The sequence below is a fragment of the Ipomoea nil genome, unplaced genomic scaffold (assembly GCF_001879475.1).
Source record: "Ipomoea nil cultivar Tokyo-kokei standard unplaced genomic scaffold, Asagao_1.1 scaffold1436, whole genome shotgun sequence".
Lineage (NCBI taxonomy): Eukaryota > Viridiplantae > Streptophyta > Magnoliopsida > Solanales > Convolvulaceae > Ipomoea > Ipomoea nil.
Window position 1 is genome coordinate 631,325 of NW_017617864.1, and position 11,520 is coordinate 642,844.

The window sequence follows — 11,520 nt, forward strand, 5'->3', positions numbered from 1 at the left end:
AATGAAAAGTGGGAAAAGACAATAGTGACCCTGATTAATCCAATCTGAGCTAAGGCACTACTTGCATTACTTTGTCACCCCCCCCTCCCCCCCCCCCCCCCCGTAAGCTGGAGCATGAACATCATGAAGGCCCAGCTTATCATGGAAGGCAGTAAAACTCAGCTTTGGCAATGCTTTGGTGAATCCATCTGCAACCTGTCTATGAGATGAAATAGGCAGCAGTTTAATCACTCCTTCACAAACTTTTTGTTTGACTACATGACAATCAATCTCTATATGCTTGGTGCGCTCATGGAACACATGGTTCTCTCCAATGGCAATGGCAGATAGATTGTCACAGTACAAGACACTTGGACTATCATGCTTCACCTTCAAATCTGTCAACAAGTAAAGTAACCACTGAATTTCACAAACAGAAGAAGCCAAAGCCCTGTACTCAGCCTCAGATGATGATCTAGAAACAGTGGCTTGTTTCTTTGTCTTCCAAGAGATCAATGATTCTCCTAAATAAACACAGTATCCAGTGATGGACTTCCTTGTCTCTGCACAAGTAGCCCAGTCTGAGTCAGAAAATCCATGTAGTTTAAGTTGGGAATTGGTGGAGTAAAACAGTCCTTTTCCAGGAGATCCCTTAAGATATCTCAACACTCTATGGGCTGCAATGAGGTGTGTTTCCCTAGGCTTATCAACAAATTGACTTAGTTGTTGTGTAGCATAGGCAATGTCAGGTCTTGTGCTTGTCAAGTAAAGAAGTTTCCCCACCAATCTCCTGTATAATTCTGGATTTTCAAGCAGTTTTCCATCCAGACTTGTTAACTTTTGTCCTACAATAATGGGAGTTTGTGCAGGTTTAGCATCTAGGAAACCATTTTCCTTCAAGATCTCTAAAGTATATTTCCTTTGACAGAGATTCAGGCCCTTTTGAGTTCTGTAAGCTTCTATCCCCAAGAAATAATTGAGATGTCCAAAGTCTTTGATTCTGAAAGTTCTGTCCAAGAAATGTTTCAACTCATCAATCAACTTTGAGTCTGCACCTGTGACCAAAATGTCATCTACATAGACTAGTAAGGCAATAAAAGAAGTGCCTAAACCTTTTGTGAATAATGAGGGATCTGCTATAGACTGTTGGAAGCCATTTTCTAGCAAAGCCTTTGTCAATTTTGCATTCCATTGCCTGCTGGCTTGTTTGAGGCCATACAGAGATCTAACCAATCTGCATACCATCTTTGGATTGTCATTCTGAAAACCAGGTGGTAAAGTCATATAAACTTCTTCTTCCAAATCTCCATGTAAGAAAGCATTATTGATATCCAATTGTTGAATATCCCATCCCATTGCAATGGCCACAGCTAGGAATGTCCTAATAGTAGTCATCCTGGCCACTGGAGAGAAAGTCTCAATATAATCCACTCCCAATTGTTGAGTATATCCTTTAGCAACCAATCTTGCTTTGTATCTTTCAATTGACCCATCTGCTTTATGCTTAACCTTATACACCCATCTACATCCAATTGGGGACTTCCCTGGAGGTAATTCTGTTAAAAACCATGTCTTATTCTCAACCAAGGCATCTATTTCTGACTGCATTGCTTTCCTCCAAGTTTCATATTTCACTGCTTCATTATATGATTGGGGTTCAAGAGTAGAGAAAACAGAGGCTGCACATATCTTGTGATCCAAGCTTAAGGCTTCATATGAAATAAAATTGTTTATGGGATAAGGAGAAGTTCTAGTGTGTGCATCATTCTTTGACATAGAATGACAGTAATAATCAAGTAGCTTGGTAGGAATATTCCTTACTCTTGCTGACCTTCTGTACTGATGTTGATTATCCCCCATATTGGATGTGTTTTCTTCCAAGGCTGTGCCATTGGTGGTTGCATCAGTGGTGTTATTTTCTTCACTAACCATCCCTTCAAAGATAGCATTGTTGTCCTCACCATTGCTGATTACACCAGACTCTTGTATGGTTTCAGGAGTGGTATTTCTTGAAGAAATCAGTGAAGGGTCAACCTCCTCAACCTCAGACTGTCCTATGTTTGTCTCTGGAACTTCTTTTTCTTCTTTCTCCTCTTGGAAAGGATATATCTGCTCATAGAACTGCACATCTCTAGACACAAACACATTTTGGTTAGCAATATCATATAGCAAGTACCCCTTAACATTGGCAGGAATACCCAACAACACACATTTTCTGGCCCTTGGCTCCATTTTATTTCTTCCCTGAGAAACTGTAGCTCCATAGCATAAACAACCAAAAACTTTTAGATGATCATACCTCACATTTCTTCCAAACAGTATTTCAAAAGGAGTTTTTCCATTAATTGTGGGAGTTGGCAGTCTATTGATGAGATAGCATGCATGAAGAACACAATGCCCCCAAAATCTTATGGGAATACCAGACTGAAATTTAATGGCTCTAGCCACATTCAAAATATGTTGGTGCTTCCTCTCAACAACACCATTCTGTTGAGGTGTGTAAGCACAGGATTTTTGATGAACAATTCCTTTTTCATTACAAAAAGTGTCCATGAAGAACTCTCTTCCATTGTCAGTCCTCACAGACTTAATATTTGCAGAGAATTGTGTAAGAACATAATGATAGAAGTTTTGAAACAACATTCCAACCTCTAATTTATTTCTCATTAAATGCAGCCAAGTAAACCTACTACAATCATCAACAATTGTCAAAAAGTAGTGTTCCCCCTTTAAAGAGGCAATAGCAAAAGGTCCCATACATCCATGTGAACCAAATCAAAGCACTTATCAGCTCTAGAACTACTTATAGGGAAAACTGACCTCTTATGCTTAGCAAAATGACAAGCATCACAGGCAAAATCACATGGCTTAGGAATCAGTCCATGCTTTATTCCATCTATAAGATGTAGTTTATTTATAGGATAGTGACCTAACCTATTATGCCATAGCTGTAAAGACAGTCCATTACACTGAGCTTCAGCACTCTCAACTGCACAGTGAACTTTTCTTCTGATTGGGGGATCAATTAACAAATACAATCCATCCATCTCCCTAGCAAAACCACACATTGTTGTCCCATGAACATCCTGAATGTTACATGAATTAGCATCCATAATGAGCTTACATGACATCTGCTTGGTTAGTTTGCTGGCAGAAATTATATTGAAGGTGAATGAAGGGATGTACAAGACATTTTTCAGCAGTATATTCTGATGCAATTTGACCTCACCTATGTGACTAACATTTACAGTATCTCCATTAGGCAATTTTACCAACACTCCATGCACTGTCACACATTTCTCAAAGAACTATGGGGAACAAACAATATGATCTGTTGCCCCTGAGTCAACAATCCAAATGCCAGGTATGACAGCAGAGTTAACAAATAGATTAGAAGAAAGACTACCTTCATTGCGATCATCAGGGATGTTTTTGAAAGTAGGCTTCATTCCTGAATTGTTCACCATCATAGCAGCACTAGTTGAAGCTTGATTCCCTTGACCCTGACTGCCTTGGCTTTGCATGAAGGTCATCAATCTCTGAAACTGATCAGCTGATAGCCCTATATCAGCAGCTTGACTCATGGATGAGTTTGCATACTGTTGAGCATTTTGATTTTGTCTACTTTTGGCTTTGTAACCTGGTATCCATCCAGGGGGATATCCATGCTTTTTGTAACATTTTTCAATGGTGTGTCCATTCATACCACAATAGGTACACTTAGGCACACTTTTCCCTCCACTATTGTTGAATTTCTTCTTACTATTGGAATCTGAGACTGCTACAAAATTCTGCTCATCCAGAAACTGACTTGGACTGTTCTGGACAGCATTGGATTGAACCAGATCATTGTTCCTTTGAACAATAGCCCCATTAAGCTTCCTTTCAAGCTTTAAGGCCATATTAAGGACCTTTTCCATATCTGGAATAGGGTCCATGACAAGCACACCTGACTTTATAGTTTCATAGTCATCATTGAGACCATCTAGAAACCTAATGACCTGGTCATCAGTTCTCTCTTTCTGCATTTTGTTCAAGAGATTGCAGGTACATCTAGGAGGGCATTCGCAAACCAATAGAGGTCTCATTGCATTCAGTTTCTCCCATAACGCACTGCACTTTGTAAAATACTCATTAACAGTTAAGTTACCTTGTGTGTTTCTATAGATCTGGTTCTGTAATTCCGCAATTCTATGAGGATCTGCCTGTGAATATCTCTTCTTAAGAGCCTTCCAGATATCCGCAGCTATCTCATAATACATCACTGTTTCCGCGATGCCTGAACTGAGCGATTTTAAAATCCACGAACACACAATGGTGTTGCATCTTCTCCACACTGCGTATCTCGGATCAGTTTCACCTGGATTTGGAATTGATCCACTAGCAAATCCAAATTTATTTTTAACCTCCAGAGCAATTTTCATAGACCTACTCCATGAAGCATAATTATGCTCGGACAAAGGAGGCGACACGAGAATCAGATTCGGATTCTCGGTGATGTGTAGGTATAGTGGATCATCGAATTCATCGTTCCGCTGAGTTGACCCCTGGTTGACTGAAATTGGAATTTGGTTGACCGGATTCGACGTCTGTCCGGCTGAAGCTTCTCCGCCGGCTGCTGCGTTATTTCCGGTGACTGCTGCGGCGTAGCTATGGTGTCGCTCTGATACCATGATTGGAACTGTGCATTATAGAACCTGCTAAGCTGAAGTGAGAGATGGACTAAAGAGACTTCATTGATGGTGAAGAACAGAGAGAAAATATGATATGTCAGATAAGGAAGATAACTCCCTTATATATTCTGTTACAATGAAAACAGTGAAGGAAAGGAAAATAACTAACAGAAATGAAAAGTGGGAAAAGACAATAGTGACCCTGATTAATCCAATCTGAGCTAAGGCACTACTTGCATTACTTTGTCAAAATTGATAATTCTTCACCGGTTTATTTGGTCCATTTTGCAGTAGATGGATACATTACTATAACACTATCCAAAGTCAGGTTGGTAATTGTCAGGGACTCAGGGGAGAGCTAATCAGAGGACTAGCCGCAATGTAACACAGGTTATCCCATGGGGGGACACTATGTACCCTGCAGTTCATGCAGTTATGTTAAATGCAATCATAATCTTTAACAATATCAGCCTTTTATGAAAATGGGTATCTATGCAGCTTGATCAGACTTCAATTTTCTGGACTGCTCCAATATTCAAGATGGGCTGGAAGATAACATAATAACACATTACCAAATGTTTAATGGATAACATGTTACTCAAGTTTGTCTCTGTTTCTTTTCAAACTATTAAGTAAATATATGAACTTTCACTAAGCCAGACATAGTAATCCTCTCCAGTTTCAGTTCGATATAACTCTAGTTTCATTCGATATTTATAAACTCAAATATGTGAAAAGCATTTCTCCTTAAAAAATCTAATGAATTGTGGCGTAATCCTTTCACGGGGATCCCGCACCATTAATCCAAACTCTATTATTCCTCTGAGACGAGATTGTAATTTTTGAGTTATCCAAAATTGGCAATTTATATCGTGGGCCAGGGTCTACAGTGCAATGTGGACCCTAGTTCAATACACATACCAGCCTCCGAGGGGATTTTGCGGGTGCGGGTAATACCCAACGCGCAATTCTAATTATTAATATTATACTTAAATCAAATAAAAATTTTATACTACAATTCAAATTATCACATGGATTCTTTTTATAAGTTTGAACATAACTCTAAAATTTAATAAGAGCCAATGAAGTTAGATCTTAATTAGAACTAAAATTGTATTGGTAGTATAAATTGTATTAAGTGCTTACTCATTATATTATTTGTGTTATTCCTATTCAATTTTCACAAACAAAAAACTAAGACAATGAGATGATAATTTTAATTGAATCCTGAAGCACCAGCCCATAAAGAAGTTTAATTCATTATGCATTTGTAATTATAAAATATAAATAAACTTATATAATAAATGAATACTAATAACACAAGTGTGTGTGTGTGTGTGTGTGTGTGTGTGTATATATATATATATATATATATATATATATATATATATATATATATATATATATATATATATATATATGATCCGGATCAGGTGAGGACCTAATCTTAGGTGAGGACGTGAGGACTAATCTAGACCATTAAATCAGAATGATGTATGACTGAGATTAAAAGGAACAAATCACACGGATTAAGGAAACAAATCCCTTTAAATTATTAAAATATATAAATTTAGGGTAAATCAGTCTTATTAAAAGATGTGCATTCCTATACTGAGTGTTGTGCATCGATAACCTTATTGTTGTGCATTCAAATCCCGCCAAAAAAATCATACAGTGGACATCCCAATGTCCTACGATGTACTGAACTATGTGCTATATTGCACAACTCTCTTATGGTGCACAACTTACAACGCTAGGTTGCACAATCAGCACACACGAATGCACAATCGTACTACTCAGGCATTTGTACATATACACGGCCATCCAAATATAGACAATATTATACTCAAAAGAACGAGCGAAAAAAAATAAAAAATACAGATTAGTTTGCATGGGCGAACACTCAATCAATGATGAAGAAATCGCGACTCCAAATTGCAACGGTGATGATCCAAGAAAATAGGAAACCAATTTGACCAAGGATTACACATGCGTTCACACTTTAAAAAAATAGAAAAAGACACTACTACCCCACTTTAACAAAAAAGATCAATCCATGGCATCACAGGAACTCAAATCTGGGCCATCCAAATAAAAAAAATAAACGCACAAGATTAGTCCTCACGTCCTCACCTAAGATTAAGTCCTCATCTGATCCGGACCCTATATATATATATATATATATATATATATATATATATATATATATATATATATATATATATATATATATATATATATATATATATATATATATATAAAAGTTCAAATGCGGCGGCACCCTCCTGTGCAGCGGTTTTCAGAATACACTAATAGTGTTAACAATTTGCACCAGTAGTGTAAGAGAAACACACAACAATGAAATGCAAAAATACACCAAAAATACACAACACATCCAAAAAAAAATACACCATATAACTCTCTACGACTAATGATGTATTTCCGAACACTGTGTGGTGCTTTTAGTCATACCTAATTGTGTGTTTTTGGTGATGCATACCTAATTTGTGTGTGTTTTTGGTGATGCGTACCTAATTTGTGTGTGTTTTTGTAGTGCATTTCCTAACGTTGGTGGTGTATATTTGCATTACTATTGGTGCCGCCGCACTGACCTCACGGGAAGACGCCGCCGCACTTGAACTCGACTCTCTCTCTATCTCGCTCTTTTTTCTCCATTTTGCCCCTTAAAATTGCCCTTTTTACCTACAAACCGCAATGTTGCTTCCTTAAGCTCCTCCCTACATACATACCTTATCCACTAATTGTCCAATTTAAATGCACCCAACCCAATACTAGACCCAAAATGGACAAATAATGCACAAGAAAAATAGACAAATTGAGCAGCCATCGGGGGTGGTGGTGAAAATAATAGTAATAATAATAATAATAATAATAATAATAATAATAATAATAATAATAATAATAATAATAAGAAGAAGAAGAAGAAGAAGAAGAAGAAGAAGAAGAAGAAGAAGAAGAAGAAGAAGAAGAAGAAGAAGAAGAAGAAGAAGAAGAAGAAGAAGAAGAAGAAGAAGAAGAAGAAGAAGAAGGAGAAGAAGAAGGAGAAGAAGAAGGAGAAGAAGAAGGAGAAGAAGAAGGAGAAGAAGGAGAAGAAGAAGGAGAAGAAGAAGTAGAAGGAGAAGGAGAAGGAGAAGGAGAAGGAGAAGGAGAAGGAGAAGAAGAAGGAGAAGAAGGAGAAGAAGAAGGAGAAGAAGGAGAAGAAGAAGAAGAAGAAGGAGAAGAAGGAGAAGAAGAAGGAGAAGAAGGAGAAGAAGGAGAAGAAGGAGAAGGAGAAGAAGGAGAAGAAGAAGGAGAAGAAGAAGTAGAAGAAGAAGGAGAAGAAGAAGAACAAGAAGAACAAGAACAAGAAGAAGAAGAACAACAACAACAATAATAATCTGGCAACTAACTTGAAGGGATATGAGAGAGGAGGAAAAATAAAGAATTCAAAAAATGTCTTCTGACTAAAAATCTATGAATGCTTTTTCTACCAAATAGAAATTTTTTTCTATTGACCATAATAAATGTTTTCTTTTGATTTTTTTGTATGCCTAAATATGTGGAAATTCGAAATGTTATTTTCCCAGTTTTCAAGAATATTGTATTGTAATATATAATTCAATGGTCATGGAATTCAATCTCATATGTCATGGTCATGACGATGAGAATATAATTATGTTGTATTCAATAATAATGTCTGAGAGTACAGGGAGCAAATATATAGAGATGCTAGATAGAATCCTAGTCTGACACGAATAATATAGTCCTAGTCTAATATGAATAATAGAGTCCTAATACTCCCCCTCAAGCACAAGTTTGGTCAACCAAAACATTGAGCTTGGAACGGAGTAAATTAAAACGTACAGACGAAAGAGACTTAGTAAAAATATCCGCTATCTGATCTTTCGTAGAAATAAAATTGACTTGTAATTCCTTCTTTGCTACTTTATCGCGAACAAAGTGGTAGTCGATCTCAATGTGTTTGGTGCGAGCATGAAACACCGGATTAGCACATAGATAAGTAGCACCCAGATTATCCCACCAGAGTTTGGGCGCAGAAGGTGGCGCAAACCCGAGTTCCTTCATCAGAGATACGAGCCAAGTAACCTTTGCAGAAACATCAGCGAGTACTTTGCATTCTACCTCAGTTGAGGAATGAGCCACAGTACGCTGTTTTTGACAAACCCATGAGACAAGATTGGTCCCCAAAAACACAGCAAAACCACTGGTAGATTTTCGATCATCAGGATTGCCAGCCCAATCAGAATCAGAATAAGCATGAATATCCAAAGAGGGAGAGGAAGTAATTTTAAGACCGAGATGTAGTGTCCCATTTACATACCGTAACACCCTCTTGAGAGCCGCCCAATCCGTAGTGGAGGGAGAGTGCATGTGCTGACACAAACGATTGACTGCATAGGAAAGATCAGGACGAGTTACCGTAAGATATTGTAGAGCACCTACAAAGCTGCGATACTGAGTGGGATCAACATATGACACCACAGCACCAGTCTTGTCCTTCGCGGATGAAATTGGAGTGGCCCGTTTTAAAATATCATTCATGTACGGTTGTCGAGACAGAAGTATGCCACCAGACAACCGAATAGTCTCAATACCCCGGAAAAAAGAGGGCACCCCATATCACGAAATTTAAATTCAAGAGCCAACTTGTCAATAAGATCAGTCACATGAGCCGAATCAGAACCCATAACCAAAATATCATCCACATAAAACAGAAAATATAGACGAGTATTGCCATATGAATATATAAATAAAGATATATCAGTATTGGAAGGTGAGAAACCAACAGAAATCAGAAAATCATGTAAACGTGTGAACCAAGCACGGGGAGCTTGCTTAAGCCCATACAAAGAACGTTGAAGGAGACAAACGTGCCCAGGCATCGTTTTATCTTCATAGCTAGGGGGCTGGCGCATATAAACTGTCTCAGCGAGATTGCCGTTTAGGAAAGCATTGTGTATGCCTAGTTGTCGAATAGTCCATCCACGAGAAATAGCTAGGGATAAGAGAAGACGTACCGTAGTCGGTTTAACAACGAGACTAAAGGTCTCAAAGAAATCCTCACTGGCAATCTGATTGAATCCCTTGACAACTAACCGAGCCTTGTAACGCTCAATCGAACCATTAGCCTTTCTCTTGGTTCTAATGGACCAGCCGAGTCTTGAATCCCGTGTGACCAAAACGGTTACAAATTTGACACAGATCATCATAACGCCAAACACAATTGGCTTTCATGTGGCCGAAACCTTTACAAATTTGACACGGATCATCAATGTCACGTCGTTGACCGGACCGCTTCTCATACGGTGTATCTTGGTTCGATGCCATCGGCTACGGCTATGAAGTGAGGAACATGGATGCTGGAAAAGAAAACCCAAGCTAATACCGGATGAGAATATAATTGTGTTGTATTCAATAATAATGTCTGAGAGTACAGGGAGCGAATATATAGAGATGCTAGATAGATTCCTAGTCTAACACGAATAATATAGTCCTAGTCTAATATGAATAATAGAGTACTAATAATGACAACATATGAAAATTACAAATTTATGCATATTGCAAGAACATTGATGTAACACCCCCTAATTTTCATGCTATTTAAAGCCTTAAACATGCAGATATCTAAACCAAAACATCAAACACAGCGGAAGACTGAAAGAAGAATATATATAAATTGGAAGTAAGGGGTGCTATGCCACGCTCACCCAGGGGTGAACGCACAGGCTAACATCTACATTGTTCAACGTCTAAAAACCAACATCACAAAGTACTAAGTCTAAATTGTCTCACAGGCCACAAAACATAAAGAAGGAGCTACACTAGCTGGCACTAAACTGCGCACTCGTCTAAACATCACCTGAAAGAAACACATAAAATATGGGACGACGCCCGGTCAGCGAATAATGCTGGTAACTCACCAATACATGTGAAATATCATACATAGATAAGATATAAGTTTGTAAAGCCATTTTCGAAACGGAATACATATATATAAGTTCAAAACCAAGAGTAATAGTCAACACAAGACTCAAACACTCTCAACAAGAACACGGGAACACATCCCAATACCATAAAGTGTAAGAACAACGACTCACAAGAAGTCTCCATGTAACACCCCAGATTTTCGAAACTTTTAAAACTTATATAATAAAGGTAATTTCCCATTAAATCCCAAACAGAGCATTACTAAACATAAGAGTGCGGTGTGATATGCCACATATGAGCTGGAGAACTCAGATGCATAGGCTAAACTAACTAAATATCCTCAATACATCATCATGGCACGCAGGATGAAAGGAAAAGCTATCTATCTAATCCAAGATCTTCTAGCGCGCTCCGGAAGCTAATCATCTATGCCTGAAAGCCAAATATATCTGTTCAGCGAATGATGCTGGTAACCCACTACAACGCGTTGAAATACAATACAATATATATATATATATATATATATATATATATATATATATATATATATATATATATATAGATAGATAGATATAAGAAAACCACTTTGGAGCAGGAAGATATATACTTAGGAGACTCTACAACGGCTACACAAGCCCTCGTGACATCACCCATCACGAGTTGATATGCCTTCCTTATGCCTGGTTCCAACCTTATGGCTACCCCCAACCTTATGTCTAGTTCCAACCGTTACCTCCAGGACCCCTGTACAACCAAGTCCAACCTTTTTCCCTCCTGGGACCGTCGTCCCCCACCAACGACTACCAACAAGACCACCAATTCATAGTACACGAGGGTACCGATCACACACACGGCAACACATGCCACCCAAGAAATATGTGAACTTTACACAAAGGTCACAACTCCATAATCATGTCAT